Source organism: Tursiops truncatus, chromosome 10 (assembly GCF_011762595.2).
Source record: "Tursiops truncatus isolate mTurTru1 chromosome 10, mTurTru1.mat.Y, whole genome shotgun sequence".
NCBI lineage: Eukaryota > Metazoa > Chordata > Mammalia > Artiodactyla > Delphinidae > Tursiops > Tursiops truncatus.
Window position 1 is genome coordinate 44,075,210 of NC_047043.1, and position 22,719 is coordinate 44,097,928.

Sequence of the window (22,719 nt, forward strand, 5' to 3'; positions counted from 1 at the left end):
CATGTGTGGATAGATATACAAATTTCTGAATTGGTTTTTGGAGCGTCCTGCCAATTGACCATACTGAGTTTCACAGTGTCCCAAGTAGTTTTAGAAATGGTTGGTATTGCCTAACTGTACAAAGCATCTGGTCCATTTTTTAAAAGTCAACTGTAACTCTAAAGTTGGTGTTCTTCCACTGCTTTCCCTTCCACTTGGTGAGGTTCAGGACATTCTACCCCCAAATATGGCACCTTGGCATATTGAATATTTAAAGCTACAGGAGTTTGAGAAAATAGCAGATGCAGGAAGTTTACTCTGCCCTTCTCTCCTGAAACAGGTCATAAGCCCACATGTGAGAGGTGCTCTCCCTACAGCTGGAGGAAAGGAGCATCCTTATTTCAGAAGAATCTCAACGACCAGGCCTTGCTATGTTTCCCCTGTGTATTGCACTTACCTCACACGCCTTAACCTGCTTCATTCTTCCAAGACTGCCTCCTCTTCATCAAACCCCACATAAAATTATCAGGTCTAACTGTTTCTCCAGGTCTTCATTTCCTTAGGAAGCCTCTTGTATCATGTAAAACTTATATTGCATAAATCTGTATGTTTTTCTCCTGTGAATCTGTCTTTGCTAGTTTAATTTTCAGAACCAGTGGCCCTAAGAGAGTCAAAGAGAACTTTTTCTCTGCTGCACACTTGGTAAATTTTGTTAGGTTTGCAGGACCTCCTCTAATGGACTTGGAAGAGACTTCTAGATGGGTATCTGGGCACTCATTTCTGCTGGCCACACCCTGCCTCATGCTATTTATATATGGAGAAACAGCAAGAGCTTGGGTCATAGCATAGAGTTTTAACGTTGCAACATACTGACCATGGACCTTTCAGGTTCCCATCGGTAAAACGGGGAACATAATATCTACCTCTCAGTAATGCTGGGGAATTGGAAATCATACAGTTAAAGCACATAAAACAGTACCTGGCACATAGTAAGAACTTGGAAAAAGGCTTATATTTGTTTGTGTATTGATCTTAAGAATAAACTACTACATGTTGAAAGCATGGAGCATACTGTCTTGCATATAGTGCTCCAAAATTATTTTTGTGGACAGATATGAATATTGTATGTTAGTCATTTTCTGCGTATGGCATACATCCTTTCATGGCATATGACAGAGAGCTGTGGATAGTTGGCCTTAAAGAAGAGAAGTTCACAAGGGTCCATCAAGAAAGTTTGCTGCTTTTAGAACTTTTTCATGAAGCAAGGACACAAAAAGTCTCTCAATTAAAAGTTCCTTTCAGTGTGTGTAGTATTAGAGAGAAGAAAATGTTTGTCTTGGTGTTCACAAATTGATATACTTTCATATCTTGAAAATTGGAATCAGATGTTAGAGAAGAGATTCTCAAATTTCACAAATATTGGCACAAGCCTCTTAGATAGCCTCATCCACCAGAGGGCAGACAGCAGAAGCAAGAACTACAATTCTGCATCCTGTGGAACAAAAACCACATTCACAGAAAGATAGACAAGATTAAAAGGCAGAGGGCTATGTACCAGATGAAGGAACAAGATAAAGCCCTAGAAAAACAACTAAATGAAGTGGAAATAGGCAACCTTCCAGAAAAAGAATTCAGAATAATGATAGTGAAGATGATCCAGGACCTTGGAAAAGGAATGGAGGCAAAGATCAAGAAGATGCAAGAAATGTTTAATGAAGACCTAGAAGAATTAAAGGACAAACAGAGATGAACAATACAATAACTGAAATGAAAAATAAGCCAGAAGGAATCAATAGCAGAATAACTGAGGCAGAAGAATGGATAAGTGACCTGGAAGACAGAATGGTGGAATTCACTGCTGCGGAACAGAATAAAGAAAAAAGAATGAAAAGAAATGAAGACAGCCTAAGAGACCTCTGGGACAACATTAAATACAACAACATTCACATTATAGGGGTCCCGGAAGGAGAAGAGGGAGAGAAAAGACCAGAGGAAATATTTGAAGAGATTATGGTTGAAAACTTCTCTAACATGGGAAAGGAAATTACCACCCAAGTCCAGGAAGTGCAGAGAGTCCGATACAGGATAAACCCAAGGAGGAACATGATGAGACACATAGTAATTAAATTGGCAAAAATTAAAGACAAAGAAAAATTATTGAAAGCAGCAAGGGAAAAATGACAAATAATATAAAGGGAACTCCCATAAGGTTAACAGCTGATTTCTCAGCAGAAACTCTACAGGTCAGAAGGGAGTGGTATGATATACTTAAAGTGATGAAAGAGAAGAACCTACAACCAAGATTACTCTACCCAGCAAAGATCTCATTCAGATTCGAGGGAGAAATCAAAATCTTTACAGACAAGTAAAAGCTAAGAGCATTCAGCACCAACAAATCAGCTCTACAACAAATGCTAAAGGAACTTCTCTGAGTGGGAAACATAAGAGAAGAAAAGGACCTACAAAAAAACCTCCAAAAGAATAAAGAAAATGGTCATAGGAACATACATATCGATAGTTACCTTAAACGTGAATGTATTACATGCTACAACCAAAAAACACAGGTTTGCTGAATGGATACAAAAACAAGACCCATATATATGCTGTCTACAGGACACCCACTTCAGACCTAGGGACACATACAGACTGAAAGTGAGGGGATGGAAAAAGATATTCCATGCAAATGGAAAACAAAAGAAAGCTGGAGTAGCAATACTCATATCAGATAAAATACACTTTAAAATAGAGAATGTTACCAGAGACAAAGAAGGACACTACATAATGATCAAGGGATCAATCCAAGAAGAAGATATAACAATTATAAACATATATGCACCCAACATAGGAGCACCTCAATACATAAGGCAACTGTTAACAGCTATAAAAGAGAAAATTGACAGTAACACAATAATAGTGGGGAACTTTAACATCTCACTTACACCAATGGACAGATCATCCAAATGAAAATAAATAAGGAAAAAGAAGCTTTAAATGACACAATAGACCAGATAGATTTAATTGATATTTATAGGACATTTCATCCCAAAACAGCAGATTACACTTCCTTCTCAAGTGCTCATGGAACATTCTCCAGGATAGATCACATCTTGGGCCACAAATCAAGCCTCAGTAAATTTAATAAAATTGAAATCATATCAAGCAACTTTTCTGACCACAACGCTATGAGATTAGAAATGAATTACTGAGAAAAAATGTAAAAAACACAAACACATGGAGGCTAAACAATAGGATACTAAATAACCAAGAGATCACTGAAGAAATCAAAGAGGAAATCAAAAAATACCTAGAGGCAAATGACAATGAAAACACGACAATCCAAAACCTATGGGATGCAGCAAAAGCAGTTCTAAGAGGGAAGTTTATAGCTATCCAAGCCTAACTCAGGAAATAAGAAAAATTTCAAATAAACCATCTAATCTTACACCTAAAGGAACTAGAGAAAGAAGAACAAACAAAACCCAAAGTTAGCAGAAGGAAATAAATCATAAAGATCAGAGCAGAAATAAATGAAATAGAAACAAAGAAAACAATAACAAAGATCAATAAAACTAAAAGCTGGTTCTTTGAGAAGATAAACAAAATTGATAAACCACTAGCCAGATACATCAAGAAAAAGAGGGAGAGGACTCAAATCAATAAAATTAGAAATGAAAAAGGAGAAGTTACAACAGACACCGCAGAAATACAAAGCATCCTAAGAGACTACTACAAGCAACTCTATGCCAGTAAAATGGACAACCTGGAAGAAATGGACAAATTCTTAGAAAGGTATAACCTTCCAAGACTGAACCAGGAAGAAATACAAATTATGAACAGACCAACCACAAGTAATGAAATTGAAGCTGTGATTAAAAATGTTCATAAGGTAGATAGCTAGAGGGAAGCAGCCGCATAGCACAGGGATATCAGCTCGGTGCTTTGTGACCACCTGGAGGGGTGGGATAGGGAGGGTGGGAGGGAGGAAGACGCAAGAGGGAAGAGATATGGGAACATATGTATATGTATAACTGATTCACTTTGTTATAAAGCAGAAACTAGCACACCATTGTAAAGCAATTATACCCCAATAAAGATGTTAAAAAAAAATATTCCAACAAACAAAAGTCCAGGACCAGATGGCTTCACAGGTGAATTCTATCAAATATTTAGAGAAGAGCTAATACCCATCTTTCTCAAACTCTTCCAAAAAATTGCAGAGGAAGGAACACTGCCATACTCATTCTATGAGGCCACCATCACCTTGATACCAAAACCAGACAAAGATACTACAAAAAAAGAAAATTACAGACCAGTATCACTGATGAATATAGATGCAAAAATCCTCAACAAAATACTGGCAAACAGAATCCAACAACACATTAAAAGTATCATACATCATGACCAACTGGGATTTATTCCAGGCATGCAAAGATTCTTCGATATATGCAAATCAATCAATGTGATACACCACATTAACAAATTGAAGAATGAAAACCTTACGATCATCTCAATAGATGCAGAAAAAGCGTTTGACAAAATTCAACACCCATTTGTGATAAAAACTCTCCAGAAAGTGGGCATAGAGGGAATCTACTTCAACATAATAAAGGCCATATATGACAAACCCACAACAAACATCATTCTCAATGGTGAAAAACTGAAAGCATTTCCTCTAAGATCAGGAGCAAGACAAGGATGTCCACTCTCACCAATATTAATCAACGTAGTTTTGGAAGTCCTAGCCACAGCAATCAGAGAAGAAAAAGAAACAAGAGGACTACAAATTGGAAAGGAAGAAGTAAAACTATCACTGTTTGCAGACGACATGATACTATGCATAGAAAATCCTAGAGATGCCACCAGGGAACTGCCAGAACTGATCAATGAATTTGGTAAAGTTGCAGGATACATAATTAATGCACAGAAATCTCTTGCATTCCTATATATTAATGATGAAAAATCTGAAAGAGAAATTAAGGAAACACTCCCACTTACCACTGCAACAAAAAGAATAAAATATCTAGGAATACACCTACCTAGGGAGACAAAAGACCTGTATGCAGAAAACTATAGGACACTGATGAAAGAAATTAAAGATGATACCAACAGATGGAGAGATATACCATGTTCTTGGATTGGAAGAATCAATATTGTGAAAATGACTATACTACCCAAAGCAATGTACAGATTCAATGCAATCCGTATCAAATTACCAATGGCATTTTTTTTTACAGAACTAGAACAAAAAGTCTTAAAATTGTATGGAGATGCAAAAGACCCCAAATAGCCAAAGCAGTCTTGAGGGAGAAAATGGAGCTGGAGGAATCAGACTCCCTGACTTCAGACGATACTACAAAGCTACAGTCATCAAGACAATATGGTACTGGCACAAAAACAGAAATATAGATCAATGGAACAAGATAGAAAGCCCAGAGATAAAAACCCACACACCTATGGTCAACTAAGCTATGACAAAGGAGGCAAGGATATACAATGGAGAAAAGACAGTCTCTTCAATAAGTAGTGCTGGGAAAACCGGACAGCTACATGTAAAAGAATGAAATTAGAACACTCCCGGGAACACCATACACAAAAATAAACTCAAAATGGATTAGAGACTTAAATGTAAGACTGGACACTATAAAACTCTTAGAGGAAAACATAGGAAGAACACTCTTTGACATAAATCACAGCAAGATCTTTTTTGATCCACTTTCTAGAGTAATGGAAATAAAAACAAAAATAAACAAATGGGACCTAATGAAACTTCAAAGCTTTTGTACAGCAAAGGAAACCATAAACAAGACGAAAAGACAACCCTCAGAATGGGAGAAAATATTTGCAAATGAATCAATGGACAAAGGATTAATCTCCAATATAAACAGCTCATGCAGCTCAATATTAAAAAAACAAAGAACCCAATCCAAATATCGGCAGAAGACCTAAATAGACATTTCTCCAAAGAAGACATACAGATGGCCAAGAAGCACATGAAAAGCTGCTCAACATCACTAATTATTAGAGAAATACAAATCAAAACTACAATGAGGTATCACCTCACACCAGTTAGAATGGGCATCATCATAAAATCTACAAACAACAAATGCTGGAGCGGGTGTGGAGGAAAGGGAATCCTCTTGCACTGTTGGTGGGAATGTAAATTGATAGAGCCACTGAGGAGAACAGTATGGAGGTTCCTTAAAAAACTGAAAATAGAATTACCATATGATCCAGCAATCCCAGTACTGGGCATATACCCAGAGAAAACCATAATTCAAAAAGACACATGCACCCCAATGTTCATTGCAGCACTATTTACAATAGCCAGGTCATGGAAGAAACCTAAATGCCCACTGACAGATGAATGGATAAAGAAGATGTGGTACATATATACAATGGAATATTACTCAGCCATAAAAAGGGATGAAATTGGGTCATTTGTTGAGATGTGGATGGATCTAGAGACTGTCATACAGAGTGAAGTAAGTCGGAAAGAGAAAAACAAATATCGTATATTAACGCATTTATGTGTAACCTAGAAAAATGGTACAAACGAACCAGTTTGCAGGGCAGAAATTGAGACACAGATATAGGGAACAAACATATGGCCACCAAGGGGGGAAGCCACGGGGTGTGGTGGTGGTGGTGTGATGAATTGGGTGATTGGGATTGACATGTATACACTGATGTGTATAAAATTGATGGCTAATAAGAACCTGCTGTATAAAAATATAAAATACAAAAATTAAAAATATTTTCACAAAAATTGCATGCAATAGTTTCCCTAATGTCTCTTAAGAATATTTCGGAACTTTTTGGTAATGTTTCTAAAGTTGGATGAAAGATAACCTATAGAGGTCCAATGTATTTTTCTTTTCTCCAGACTTAGGATGGACTGTTTCCACATATTAAGTAAAACAAGATATGACTGATGCAGTAAGTTTCAAAAAAACAGGTCAAGGTTTTCTGACATTGCTCTGAGAAAGAGGAATTGGACTGTCTTGAAAAAAAACTGAGATGTCAGTCTTCTCTCTTCTACATGGGAAAAATACAGGAAGTTTCTGTTTATTATTTCAAGATCTGAAGACTTACAGACAGTGCAGGAGAGAACTCTGCTTTGGATGCTTCTATGTCCCAGCTCTTTTGGGAGAAACACAGAAGCTGAACTGTTTGTGAACAGGGTGACATGCATTCTCGATTTCACAGTGTCATTTTCATAGCTCAGCACCTACAGGCAGAATATAAAATAGGACCAGGATACCCTAGAACAGCTGTCCTTAAAATATCATTCTAAATGTTCCAAGGAAAAACTCTGTTTGTGTTGGAAATAAGACCCCCAGCAAGGCTTACAAGTAGAAGTAACTCAAGTGGCACCAAATAAAACTGATCTCACCATGGTCTCTGGTAAGCAGTGAGAACCAAGTGGATACACATGTGGTCATTAGGTTCTTTGGAAACACAAAATGGCAGTCACATCTCTTGCCACATTGTCAATTCCTCCAGGGCAGGAGGTGTGTATTTGCATCACCTGCAGAAGCTCCAGGACCACGTTCTTCATGTGGTTGGCACTCAATAACCATCTGTTGATTGGATGAATGAGACACTGTTGACCACACTGACAAGGGACTGGCTTGATGCCACTTTAGTTAGGGTTGTGAAATATGCCATGTAGAGCTCTGGACAGATCCAGTGTCTCTGCATCTTGTCTCCTTAGGAGCGGGGGTGGGGCAGCAGCTGAACTATTACCCACGTAGCTCTGTACTGTATGAGTTCCTAAAAGGAACGTGAGTACATGTGATTTTTCTTTTTTGGCAGAAAACTGAGTGTATTACATAATACATAAATTGATAAAATATCTACATTGTTTCTATCCTGATGCATCTTGACTATAACTCCCTTGAGAATCACATTTGTGTCTTGCTCTGTTACATTGAGACAGTGTTGTATAAGGGATAAAAAATAGACTCTGACCTGACTGCCTGGATTAGAGTTCCACATCTGCCAATCACTGTGTGACCTAGGAAAGTTACATAACCTCTCAGTGTCTTGATGTTCTCATCGGAAAAATAGGACTAGAGTGTTATTGTGAGGGTGAAATAAAGTGAATGCACATTAAACATCTAAAACAGTAGTTGGAATTTGTTAAATTCTCAGTGAAAGGTAGCCATTTGACAGAACCTTGTTCTTACACTTTTCCACAGAATTTAAGAACAAAGAATTAAACTTAACAAGCACCTGCTCTTGGTCTGTTACTTTACATAACTTGCTTATTATGAGGCAAAGTTTCATATAAAGCAGGTCAGTTCTGCCTCCTATACAGGAGAAGTAATAACTGTAGGACTAAAAGACGTGCATTAGTTTCCAAAGCCTGCTGTAACAAATCACCACAAATGTAGTGGCTTAAGACAACAGAAATTTATTCTCTCATCCATCTGGAATCAGTTTTCCTGGCCAAAATCAAGATGTGAGCAGAGCTGCATCCTTTCTGGGAGTTCTGAAGGAGGACTTATTCCTTTCTTGCCTCTCCCAGCTCCTGGTGGCTGCCAGCACTCAGCTTGGAGCTGCATCAGTTTCAGCTGCCCCTGGTCCAACTGCCTTCTCTTCTGTGTGTAGCTCCCTCTAATAAGGATGCTCGTGATTGCATTCAGTGCCCACACAGACAATCCAGGATAATCTCCTCATCCTAAAATCTTTAGCTTAATCAGATCTGCAAAGACCAGTCTGGGGCCCTATAAGATAACATTCACAGGTTGCAAAGATTAGAACATGGATAAATTTTTTCTTTTTTTTTTTGGTGGGGGGAGGTCATTTCTCAGCTTATCACAGCCCTTATAAGGCTTTCTCAAACTATGAATTCTAAGATTCTATGACTAGACTCAGTACGCTTATTAAAGCATCCTCAAAATAGGTATTAAATAGCCCAAATAATGGTATATCTCAGCACTGAGAACTGCTAAATTTTTTATCATTATTCTTTCTCATTCTTTTTTAATCTTTATTTTTAAACTGAGTTTTAAAAAAACCTTCTGATACCATTTAAACATAAATTAGATTAATCTTGGCATTCTATCATTTCATACTCCCTACAATTTTATTTTGTTGACATAACAGTACTATCTTTATATTATAAATGAGAAAACTGACATTTAGAAAAGGTAGTGCCTTACCCAAAATCAAAACCTTGAGCCGACCAAAGATAGCAGCCAGTCTTTTGACATCTAAGCAAGTATTCTTTACATTTCATCCTAATTACAAATTGCCTTCTTAGAAAGAATGTCAGTTCAAAAAAATATTTTAAAGAATCTTTAAAGAAACTTTCAAAAATCTTTTTTAAAAGTCTTTCGAGAATGCTTTAATGATGAAGTGGCCATTGTACTTTAGATAGCATAAATATTGCTCTGTGTGAGGTCAAAATAGAGATTAAAGAGGGATTGTTTTGAGAGTTTCTTTACCTTATAGCTTACTTATTTTTAATTTTTAAAATTAAAAAAAATTTTTTTACATCTTTATTGGAGTATAATTGCTTTATAGTTTAAACCCATAGTTGTTGTTGTTGTTATTGTTTTTGCAGTACGTGGGCCTCTCACTGTTGTGGCCTCTCCCGTTGCAGAGCACGGGCTCCGGACGCGCAGGCTCAGTGGCCATGGCTCACAGGTCTAGCTGCTCCGCAGCATGTGGGATCTTCCCAGACTGGGGCACGAACCCGCGTCCCCTGCATCGGCAGGCGGACTCTCAACCACTGCACCACCAGGGAAGCCCTAAACCCATAGTTTTAATAAAATATAAATTTGCTATAGCATAAATGCCATGCAGTTATCTGTGTAACTGCTATGACATTATCTCTGTAAAAATCAGACTAATGTTGGTTTTTTGATTTACCTATGTACAATGGAAGCATTAAAACACTGACAAATGTTGCATGGCGAGGCTGAAAGCCTGGAGTGAAATAGTGGCAATTACAGAAGGATGGATGGCAAGAAATAGCTGACAGGAGATGGGGCACTGTTGGCAGCCTGGCTGAGAAGAGGGTCAGGTCATCATTATCATAGTCAAGTTTTTGTTTCCTTTGTTTAACCTGTTCTCCCACTGTCTTGAAATATTTGCAAATCTGAGAACAAGCACAGCCATAATTGAAATAGGTTATTCCTAAATTCTTCCTAGTCACAAGAACGTGCTCTAACCATGAAAATTTCCTGTGGATTACACCTTAGTAAGTCCTCCATCCAAAAGACAGAGGGGACAGGGGATGAAGTAATGACAGTCCTTATTCGTGGATTTTAAAATTTGTAATATGGATTGAAGGTGTGGAGAAATCTAGTGGAATTGCAGTAAAAGTAAAAATAAACACACTGTGAGGTTCAGCCTGTTTACCAGTATGTGAGGGAAGTGGAATTTTCTCGGGCTCCTTTGAAGAAATAACATCAGACTGGCAAAGAACAATAAAACGAGGCAAAACAGGAAAAAATTGTCCCACATATTCCCTGGATATCCCTACATCATGCATTGACTGGTAAGTGACTTTCTATTTTAAAATCCATCTAAAGGACGAAGAGGGAACTAAAATACCATCCAAGCTCTCTGATCAGAAGGGGTTCTATAAATGTGACAAATAAACATTCATTAGGTACAATACCATAATTTTTAATGTGCTTTTTAAAAATTTTTTTTAAAATAGATCTTTATTGGAGTATAATTGCTTCAAAATACTGTGTTAGTTTCTGTTGCACAACAAAGAGAATCAGCCATATGCATACACATGTCCCCATATCCCCTCCCTCTTCAGCTTCCCTCCCATCCTCCCTATCCCACCCCTCTCTTGGTTATCACAAAGCACCAAGCCATCTCCCTGTGCTATGCTGCTGCTTCCCACCAGCCAGCTATTTTACATTCGGTAGTGTATATATGTCAATGTTACTCTCACTTCGCCCTCCAACCCCATGTCCTCAAGTCCATTTTCTATGTCTATCACTTTATTACTGCCCTGCAACTAGGTTCATCAGTACCATTTTTTTTGATTCCATATATATGCATTAGCATACGGTATTTGATTTTTTCTTTCTGACTTACTTCACTCTGTATGACAGACTCTAGGTCCATCCACCTCACTACAAATAACTCAATTTCATTTCTTTTTATGGCTAAGTAATATTCCATTGTATAAATGTGCCACATCTTCTTTATCCATTCATCAGTTGAGGGACATTTAGGTTGGTTCCATGTTCTGGCTATTGTAAATAGTGCTGCAATGAACATTGTGGTACATGTCTCTTTTTGAATTATGGTTTTCTCATGGTATATGCCCAGTAGTGGGATTGCTAGGTCATACGGTAGTTCTATTTTTAGTTTTTTAAGGAACCTCTATACTGTTTTCCATAGTGGTTGTATCAATTTACATTCCCACCAACAGTGCAGGAGGGTTCCCTTTTCACCACATCCTTTCCAGCATTTATTGTTTCCAGATTTTTTTTTTTTTTTTTTTTTAACATCTTTATTGGGGTATAATTGCTTTACAATGGTGTGTTAGTTTCTGCTTTATAACAAAGTGAATCAGTCATACATAAACATATGTTCCCATATGTCTTCCCTCTTGCGTCTCCCTCCCTCCCACCCTCCCCATCCCACCCCTCCAGGCTGTCACAAAGCACCGAGCCAATATCCCTGTGCCATGCAGCTGCTTCCCACTAGCTATCTACCTTACTGCATTTGTTACTGTGTATATGCCCATGACTCTCTCTCGCCCTGTCACAGCTCACCCTTCCCCCTCCCCATAACCTCAAGTCCGTTCTCTAAGAGGTCTGCATCTTTATTCCTGCTTTACCCCTAGGTTCTTCATGACATTTTTTTCTTAAATTCCATATATATGTGTTAGCATACGGTATTTGTCTTTCTCTTTCTGACTTACTTCACTCTGTATGACAGACTCTAGGTCTATCCACCTCATTACAAATAGCTCAATTTCGTTTCTTTTTATGGCTGAGTAATATTCCATTGTATATATGTGCCACATCTTCTTTATCCATTCATCCGATGACGGGCACTTAGGTTGTTTCCATCTCCGGGCTATTGTAAATAGAGCTGCAATGAACATTTTGGTACATGACTCTTTTTGAATTTTGGTTTTCTCAGGGTATATGCCCAGTAGTGGGATTGCTGGGTCATATGGTAGTTCTATTTGTAGTTTTTTAAGGAACCTCCATACTGTTCTCCATAGTGGCTGAACCAATTCACATTCCCACCAGCAGTGCAAGAGTGTTCCCTTTTCTCCACACCCTCTCCAGCACATATTGTTTCTAGATTTTTTGATAATGGCCATTCTGACTGGCTTGAGGTGATAACTCATTGTAGTTTTGATTTGCATTTCTCTAATAATCAGTGATGTTGAGCATCTTTTCATGTGCCTCTAGGCCATGTGTATGTCTTCCTTGGTGAAATGTCTATTTAGGTCTTCTGTCCATTTTCTAACTGGATTGTTTGTTTTTTTGATATTGAACTCCATGAACTGTTTGTATATTTTGGAGATTAATCCTTTGTCTATTGTGTCATTGGCAAATATTTTCTCCCATTCTGAGGGTTGTCTTTTTGTCTTGTTTATGGTTTCCTTTGCTGTGCAAAGGCTTTTAAGTTTAATTAAGTCCCATTTGTTTATTTTTGTTTTTATTTCTGCTACTCCAGGAGATGGGTCAAAAAAGATCTTGCTGTGGTTTATGTCAAAGAGTGTTTTTCCTATGTTTTCCTCTAAGAGTTTTATAGTGTCTGGTCTTACATTTAAATCTTTAATCCATTTGGAGCTTATTTTTGTGTGTGGTGTTAGGTGGTGTTCTAATTTCATTCTTTTATGTGTACCTGTTCAGTTTTCCAGCACCACTTATTGAAGAGGCTGTCTTTTCTCCATTGTATCTTTGCCTCCTTTGTCATAAATTAGGTGCCTGTATGTGTGTAGGTTTATCTCTGGGCTTTCTATCCTGTTCCTTTGATCTATATTTCTATTTTTGTGCCAGTACCATACTGTCTTGATTACTGTAGCTTTGTGGTATAGTTTGAAGTCAGGGAGCCTGATTCCTCCAACTCCTTTCTTCTTTCTCAAGATTGCTTTTGCTATTTGGAGTCTTTTGTGTTTCCATACAAACTGTAAAATTTTTTGTTCTAATTCTGTGAAGAATGTCATTGGTAGTTTGATAGGGATTGCATTGAATCTATAGATTGCTTTGGGTAGTATAGTCATTTTCACAATATTGATTCTTCCAATCCAAAAATATGGTATATTTTTCCATCTCTTTATGTCATCTTTGATTTCTTTCATCAGTGTTTTATAGTTTTGAGTACAAGTCTTTCACCTCCCTAGGTAGCTGTATTCCTAGGTATTTTATTCTTTTTGTTGCACTGGTAAATGGGAGTGTTTCATTAATTTTTGTTTCTGATTTTTCATTGTTGGTGTATAGGAATGCCAGGGATTTCTGTGCATTAATTTTGTATCCTGCAACCTTACCAAATTAAATCATTAGTTCTAGTAGCTTTCTGTTGGCATCTTTAGGATTTTCTATGTATAGTATCATGTCATCTGCAAACAGTGATAGTTTTACTTCTTCTTTTGCAATTTGTATTCCTTTTATTTCTTTTTCTTCTCTGATTGCCATGGCTAGGACTTCCAAAACTATGTTGAATAAGAGTGGTGAGAATGGACATCCTTGTCTTGTTCCTGAGTTTATTGGAAATGCTTTCAGTTTTTCACCATTGAGTATGATGCTTGCTGTGGGTTTGTCATATATGACCTTTATTATGTTGAGGTAGATTCCCTCTATGTCCATTTTCTGGAGAGTTTTTAACATAAATTGATGTTGAATTTTGTCAAAAGCTTTTTCTGCATCTATTGAGATGATCATATGGTTTTTATTCCTTAATTTGTTTATGTGGTGTATCACATTGATTGATTTGCGTATATTGAAGAATCCTTGCATGCCTGGGATAAATTCCATTTGATCATGGTATATGATCCTTTTAACATGTTGTTGGATTCTTTTTGCTAGTATTTGTTCAGGATTTTTGCATCTATGTCCATCAGTGATATGTAATATTGGTCTATAATTTTCTTTTTTTGTGACATGTTTGTCTCATTTTGTTATCAGGGTGATGGTGATTTCATAGAATGAATTTGGGAGTGTTCTTCCCTCTGCAAATTTTGGAAGAGTTTGAGAAGGATTGGTGTTAGCTATTGTCTAATTGTTTGATAGAATTCTAGTGTGAAGCCATCTGGTCCTGGACTTTTGTTTGTTGGAAGATTTTAAATTATGGTTTTAATTTCGTTACTTGTGATAGGTCTGTTTATATTTTCTAATTCTTCCTGGTTCCATCTTGGAAAATTGTACCTTTCCAAGAATTTGTCCATTTTTTCATGGTTGTCCATTTTATTGGCATATAGTTGTTTGCAGTAGTCTCTTATAATCCTTTGTATTTATGCGGTGTCAGTTGTGATTTCTCCTTTTTCGTTTCTAATTTTATTGATTTGTGTCCTCTCCCTTTTTTTCTTGATGATCTGGCTAAGGTTTATCAATTTTGTTTATCTTCTCAAAGAACCAGCTTTTAGTTTTATTGATCCTTGCTATTGTTTTCTTCATTTCTATTTCATTTATTTCTGCTCTGATCTTTATGAATCTTTCCTTCTACTGACTTTGGGTTTTCTTTGTTCTTTTTTCTCTAGTTGTTTTAAGTGTAGGGTTAGATTGTTCATTTGACATTTTTCTTGTTTCTTGAAATGAGATTGAATTGCTACACTTCCCTCTTAGAACTGCTTTTGCTGCATCCCATAGGTTTTGGGTCGTTGTGTTTTCATTGTCATGTGTTTCTATGTATTTTTCTTTTTAACATCTTTATTGGAGTATAATTGCTTTACAATGGTGTGTTAGTTTCTGCTTTATAACAAAGTGAATCAGGTATACATATACATATATACCCATATCTCCTCCCTTTTGTGTCTCCCTCCCACCCTCTTATCCCATCCCTCTAGCTGGACACCAAGCACTGAGCTGATCTCCCTGTGCTGTGTGGCTGCTTCCCAATAGCTATCTATTTTACATTTGGTAGTGTATATATGTCCTTGCCTCTTAGTCCCAGCTTACCCTTCTCCCTCCCTGTGTCCTCAAGTCCATTCTCTACGTCTGTGCCTTTATTCCTGTCCTGCCCCTAGGTGCTTCAGAACCGTTTTTTTTTAGATTCCATATATATGTGTTAGCATACAATATTTGTTTTTCTCTTTCTGACTTACTTCACTCTGTATGACAGACTCTAAGTCCATCCACCTCACTACAAATAACTCAGTTTCGTTTCTTTTTATGGCTGAGTAATATTCCATTGTATATATGTGCCACGTCTTTTTTATCCATTCATCTATTGATGGACACTTCAGTTGCTTCCATGTCCTGGCTATTATAAATAGAGCTGCAATGAACATTGTGGTACATGACTCTTTCAATTACTGTTTTCTCAGGGTATATGCCCAGTAGTGAGATTGCTGGGTCGTATGGTAGTTCTATTTTTAGTTTTTTAAGGAACCTCCATACTGTTCTCCACAGTGGCTGTATCAATTTACATTCCCACCAACAGTGCAGGAGGATTCCCTTTTCTCCACACCCTCTGCAGCATTTATTATTTGTAGAATTTTTGATGATGGCCTTTCTGACTGGTGTGAGTGATACCTAATTGTAGTTTTGATTTGCATTCCTCTAATGATTAGTGATTTTGAGCATCCTTTCATGTGTTTGTTGGCAATCTGTATATCTTCTTTGGGGAAATGTCTATTTAGGTCTTTGGCCCATTTTTGCATTGGGTTGTTTGTTTTTTTGACATTGAGCTGCATGAGCCACTTGTAAATTTCTTTTTATTTCTTCTTTGATATCTTCAGTGATCTCTTGGTTATTTACTAGTGCACTGTTTAGCCTCCATGTGTTTGTGTTTTTTACGTTTTTTTTCCTATATCTGATTTCCAATCTCATAACGTTGTGGTCAGAAAAGATGTTTGATATGATTTCAATTTTCTTAAAATTTCCGAGGCTTGATCTGTGACCCAAGATATGATCTATCCCAGAAAATGTTCTGTGTGTACTTGAGAAGAAAGTTTATTCTGCCACTTTTGGGTGGAATGTTGTATAAATATCAGTTAGATCTATCTGGACTATTGTGTCATTTAAAGCTTGTGTTTCCTTATTTATTTTCTGTTTGGATGATCTGTCCATTAGTGTAAGTGGGGTGCTAAAGTCCCCTACTATTGTGTTACTTTCTATTTCTCCTTTCATGGTTAGCGTTTGCCTCATGTATTGAGGTGCTCCTATGTTGGGTGCATAAACATTTATAATTGTTATATCTTCTTCTTGGATTGATTCTTTGATAATTATGTAGTGTCCTTCCTTGTCTCTTGTTACAGTCTTTATTTTAAAGTCTATTTTATCTGATACGAGTATTGCTACTCCAGCTTTCTTTTAATTTCCATTTTCATGGAATATCTTTTTTCCATCCCTTCACTTTCAGTCTGTATGTGTCCCTAGGTCTGAAGTGGGTCTCTTATAGACAGCATATATATGGGTCTTGTTTCTGTATCTATTCAGCCAGTCTGTGTCTTTTGGTTGGGGCTTTTATTCCATTTACATTCAAGGTTATTATTGAGATGTATGTTCCTATTACAATTTTCTTAATTGTTTTGGGTTTGTTTTTGTCGGTCTTTCTCTTCTCTTGTGTTTCCTGCTTAGTGAAGTTTCTTTAGCATTTGTTGTAAAGCTCGTTTGGCAGTGCTGAATTCTCTTAGCTTTTGCTTGTCTGAAAAACTTTTGACTTCTCCATTGAATCTGAATGAGATCCTTACTGAGTCAAGTAATCTTGGATGTAGGTTTTTTCTCTTTCATCACTTTAAGTCTATCCTGCCACTCCCTTCTGGCCCACAGAGTTTCTGATGAAAAATCAGCTGATAACCTTATGGGGATTCCTTTGTACATTATTTTTTGTTTTTCCCTTGCTGCTTTTTATATTTTTTCTTTGAATTCAATTTTTGTTAGTTTGATTAATTTGTGTCTTGGTGTGTTTTTCCTAGGATTTATCCTGTATGGGACTCTGTGTGCTTCCTGGACTTGGGTGACTATTTCCTTTCCCATGTTAGGGAAGTTTTTGACTATAATCTCTTCAAATATTTTCTCAGACCCTTTCCTTTTCTCTTCTTATTCTGCAACCCTTATAATTTGAATGTTGGTGCATATAGTGTTGTTCCAGAGGTCTATGAGATTGTCTTCAATTCTTTTCATTCTTTTTTCTTTATTCTGCTCCTTGGTAGTTATTTCCACCATTTTGTCTTCCAGCTCACTTATTCATTCCTCTGACTCAATTATTCTGTTATTGATTCCTTCTAGTGTATTTTTCATTTCAGTTATTGTGTTGTTCATCTCTGTTTGTTTGTTCTTTAGTTCTTCTGGATCTTTGTTAAACATTTCTTGTGTTTTCTCAGTCTGTGCCTCCATTCTATTTCCGAGATTCTGGATCATCTTTACTATCATTACTCTGAATTCTTTTTCAGGTAGATTGCCTATTTCCTCTTCATTTATTTGGTCTTGTAGGTTTTTACCTTGCTCCTTCATATGTGACATATTATTTTGGTGTCTCATTTTTTTCTTCCTTTTTTTTTTTTTTTTTAATGAGTGGGATGTGTTCCTGTCTTACTTGTTGTTTGCCCTGAGGCTTCCAAAACTGGGGTTTGTAGGCTATTCAGTAGAGCTGGGTCTTGGTGCTGAGATGAGGAACTCTGTGAAACCTCACTCTGATGAATATTCCCTGGGGTCTCAGGTTCTCTGTTAGTCCAGTGGTTCAGACTCGGAGCTTCTTCCACAGGAGATTCGGCCTGACCTCGGGCTCATGAACCAAGATCCCGCAAGCTGCCTGGGGAGGCAAAAAAACAAGAAACAAAAAACAATAACAAAGTAAAAAATAAAATTAGACTAGGAAAGTAACCGATATTTTAGGAAGAATATAAAAATAAAAATATAGATGAATCAACAACTGGAAGCTACATCAGTACCACAATACTAAAAGAGAGGAGGAGGGAAAAGAAAAAAAAGGGAGGGGGAAGGCCTTGGCTGTGGAGTGCGGGGCCTAAGCAAGGGCAAAGTTTGGGGGGTGGGTGGGGCCAATGCTCAGGACCCACAGGGCTGGAAAATGCTTTGAGGGCTGTGGGGGCTGGGGCTTAGGCTCAAGGAACAGAAGCGGTCCCGGTGTGCTCCCCACCCCTGGTCTCAGAGGGCAGGGGACCTCATCTGGGAGCCCAGCAGGCTTTCTGGGCTCTAGTGGGAGGGACAAATGCCCTCCTCTCCTCTCCTGCTACTCCAGTCTGGGAGGGCCCCTCACACCTGCCTCTCCTGATCTCCCCTGCCTCCCTCCTATGCCCCCAGACCCATGCAGCTTGGATGGGGCTTTGAAATGGGGGTACCTTTCTGGGAGCTCAGCAGTCTCCCCGGCCTGAGTGGGCCAGGCGATCACCCTCTGCTTCTCTTCCATTCTTCCTGAAGAATCCCTCCAGTCTGCCTCTCTTACTTTCCCTGGCTTCAAGGGCACCGATCCTCTCTGGCTTCCAGTTCTCCTCCCACCTCAGTCCCCCTATGTCCTACCGGTTCACTTTGGGGTTCCTCCTGTCTCCTTGGGCATCAGAGTCCCTCACCAGCAGCTGGCAGGTACCCTAGTTGTGGGGAGTTGCTAACTCCGTGTTTCCCACACCACCATCTTAACTCCACTTCCTCCTAATGTGCTTTTTAAGATAAGGAAAGCTCTGTCGATTAAACATTTCTCCACAGAAATATCATAAATATATTAGGTGTCAGCAAGTGTGGTTCCTAAAATGGTCAAGCAAAGTACATTATTCAGGGCTTCCCTGGTGGCGCAGTGGTTGAGAGTCCACCTGCCGATGCAGGAGACATGGGTTCGTGCCCTGGTCCGGGAGGATCCCACATGCCGCAGAGCAGCTAGGCCCGTGAGCCATGGTCACTGAGCCTGCGTATCCGGAGCCTGTGCAACGGGAGAGGCCAAAACAGTGAGAGGCCCGCGTACCACACACACACAAAAAAAGTACATTATTCAGAAAAACAAGGCAGATGTTATTTGTATAGATGCTGTAATTTTTGTTAAAATTACACACACGTACATCTACACAAAATCCACTACCACTTCACCTCTAACTTTATTATTGTGTCTATCTATCTATCTATCATCTATCTATCTAATGTTTATTTTAAATAACCTCTGTGGCAAGGTTAGTATCTGAGGATAGTGGCCCAGAGCCCCAGACTATCAACTTACAATGGAAAATCTGGTTTCACAAAATGGCTTGGAATTAAAGGGAAGTTTTCTGGGGTAAATCTCAGTGAGATTGTTGGTCTAGAATAGTGAGTCAATTCAGCTTTGGCTGCATAATAACTACCCCAGATCTCAATAGCTCAAAATAACATGGTTTAATCTTGATCTTGGCTACACATTAGGAGGTCCATGTGTCTCTCATCTCCTAAATGCACTATATTCTTTTCAGGGTGATGATGGAAGCCAGAAAGAACAACCCCAAACAGGTGAGCACCCTTGAGATCTCTAATTGTGTTAAATGTGCTAACATCAACTCTGCTAACAATGAAAATTGACCAAGGTGAGTCACATGACCAAGCTGAACATTAATTAAACTGAACATCCCCCTACACCTCCCTAGAAGTAGGGGAAGAGACTGAATATTTCTGAACAATAATCCAAATTATGGCAAATACAAAATCTCACTTTTGCCTTGGGCATAAATGTCCTGGAGATGGACAGTGCTGTCCTAGGAACACCCGGCACTGCTCCCCACATGGCCTGGGTTCCTGGGGAAGCCAAGGATGCAACACAGAGCAGCTGCCACTTCCCAGCCTCTGTGTAGCCTCTGTCTCACCTGTCTGCTATGACTGGGGAAGGGAACCTCGAGCTAGGTCCTGTGCAGTGTAAAGGGAGGCAGCGTCCTGTGGTGGAAGGGCTTGGACCAGGCTATCAGAGAGCCACAGGCTGAATCTCAGTTTGGTACTTACCACCACGATGATCATGGAAAAGATGATTTCTTGTAGCCTCTTTTCTAAATGCAAACTGAGAATAATATCCTTGTGAGAACAAAACTACCATATAAGTGATGTGTCTGGCATGGTGCCAGGCCCAGAGTAGGTGCTCAATGGACCTGAGTTCTCCTCCCCACTGAGGGAGGAGGCTTCAGAAGGAATGGGTAGAATAAGTGATGTCAACTTCTGCTAAGACAATCATTCATCTCAATATTATTACCTTGCCTGGTGCTTAACTTTGGTACTATTGCTTTACTTTTTTTCCCCCCCACAGAAAGTGTTTTATTGCTTTTAGAACAAAATAAGATGCTCTCAGAACTTTTTTCAGTGAAGAGAATACTTTTAGAACTTCAAAGCTGTTTAGACCTTTTCTAAAACACTATTTTTGTCAGCTGATAAAGTAGGCACTTCAATATAGAAAACTCTCCAGAAGCAAGTGCCTGGGCCGGATGGCACAGCTCACAACTGTGTGGTCCCTGAGCTGTCCTTCTGGATGCGGCCACCTGCTCAGAAGTGGGGCTTGAGCTTGCGGCTGGTGTACTGAGTGTCAGGTCGGACCTCCTTGCCCTGCCACCAGTGGCACTCATTCTTCTCCAGCACCGACTCTCGGCTCTTCCTCACCACCCCCACCTTGCCATCCTGTACAGGACCCTGTGCAGGAGACACGGCTGTGAGCAGGTGGACCGAGTGGCCTGGATGGCCCCAGGTTAATCCGGGCAGGGAAAAGTGGGAGCTTCCCCCGAGTCAGGTGGCCTCAGATGCCCCTTCCACAACAGAAGTCCCCATTCTGGACACCCTCTTCCTGGTGACATCTGTGGGGCAGGCAGGTGCCAAGCTACTTTTGGGGTGACCCAGGCCAGGATTGGCTCACAAGAGCCTATCCAAGGAAAGCCATAGACCCTGTGCCCACTGCTGCCACTTAAGGCCCTAGTCTGGCTGTGGGGTCAGTACGCTTGGTACAGACAAAGTTGGGGCTCCCAGCGACTACAAATGTCTGAGGTAGGAAAACAAGACTGCCCAGCTCGTGGCAACCCTGACAACGATCCTCAAGGGGTGATCTTGGCCTCTAGTCCTGGCTAAGGAGAAAAGGGACTTCCCACAGCTCTATGGGAGAGAGGCACTTATTGCTTTACTTTTAATGTGCGTTTGTCTCTGCAATTACATTAAACAATTTTTGGAGGAAAGGGTCTTATCGAAGGCTCCGGGTCTCACACAGTACTAGCAGCGTCGCCCTTGTGAGAAAGAGTCGGGAGAGGAGAAATGAGATCTCTTTGTCAGTCCTGGCCCTGCCACCTTGAGCTGGCACTTCCTTTCTCTGGCTGTCTTTTCCTCATCTCTAAAATGGAGATGGGACTCCAGCCCCTAGAACTGTGCCTGAACCATAGTAGAGGTTCAATGAAAATGCCTTGGGTGAATGAATAATCCCTATTCACTCCAAGAAGTTCTAAAATTCTATAATAAAGTTGGCTTAAGGCAGAGAAATAAGTGGTTGAATTTTTAAAAATAAAATGAATTAAACATTATTTCCAACAATACATCATCAGATTTCATATCCCTCCTTCCCAGAAAAATAGTAATTTGAAACAAATGAAATCCTATTTGCCATGTGAAAAGATTCCTCTCGAAGTCAGTTGTGATTTCTATTTAGCCATGAAAAATAAATCTATTCTGGCAGACATCTTTCTAAATTCATGATGTTGACAAATCCTCCAGCTATACTATGCAACTTGGTACATTTAGTTTGCCTGATGACTTACAGCTTTTATATAACTCAGCAAACCTGCTGGATATTGAATAACTATCATGGGTTCCCCACTGACTTCCAACAATGAAAATTTCTGCATCAACCAAAAACATATTTACCACTGAAACACAGGAATATTCTTTGTTGGTTCCCCCCCAACCCCCAAATTGTCTGTAAACCTAATTTTGCAGTAAAAACTTGAATATACCCACTGAAGCATCTATTAAAGTAGTAGGAGGGATGGTTGAAACCAGACCATTGTCGTGCTTTCTTATGGAATTCCTGGAGGATGATTTATGGAGCTTTAGTCAGTGTTGCTGTTTTTATCATTCCTGGCACCACCTTATGCTGGGAAACATTTTTTCACTCCTATAAGAAACCATGAAGAGTTTTGTAGAGATGAGGAAGGATGCAGTCTCTACTGTCTCTCCCTCTAGCCTTGCTGTCTAGAGAAAACAGTTCAGCAATTTCTTTCAGACCCATAGGACTTTTCTAGTTGTCTAAAACTGGACCTGGAACCAGAGGTGTCTGTGTTTAAATCCTGACTCTGCTGAAACAGTGCAACTTACATGGAACTCGAACACAGTTTAAACCCATATTGGGACTTGAACCCACAGGGTGGGACTCGAACCCAGCCTAAACACACTGTCCTTTTTTTTTAAATTGGGGTATAGTTGTTTTACAATCTTGTGTTAGTTTCTACTGTACAGTGATGTGGAGTTCCCTGTGCTATACAGCAGGTTTTCACTAGTTATCTATTTTATACATATTAGTGTATATACATCAATCCTAATCTTCCAATTCATCCCACCCCTCCTTTTCCCCCTTGGTGTCCATATGTTCTCTACATCTGTGTCTGTATTTCTGCCTTGCAAATAGGTTCATCAGTACCATTTTTCTAGATTC

General features: G+C 39.0%; 1 non-coding gene across 1 annotated transcript; it reads right to left on the reverse strand.

Moving 5' to 3' along the window:
- Nucleotides 1-21,057: 21,057 nt before the first annotated feature.
- On the reverse strand, nt 21,058-21,189 carry LOC117314029 (small Cajal body-specific RNA 20). Its single transcript, XR_004528716.1, has one exon.
- Between the last annotated feature and the right edge of the window lie 1,530 nt (nt 21,190-22,719).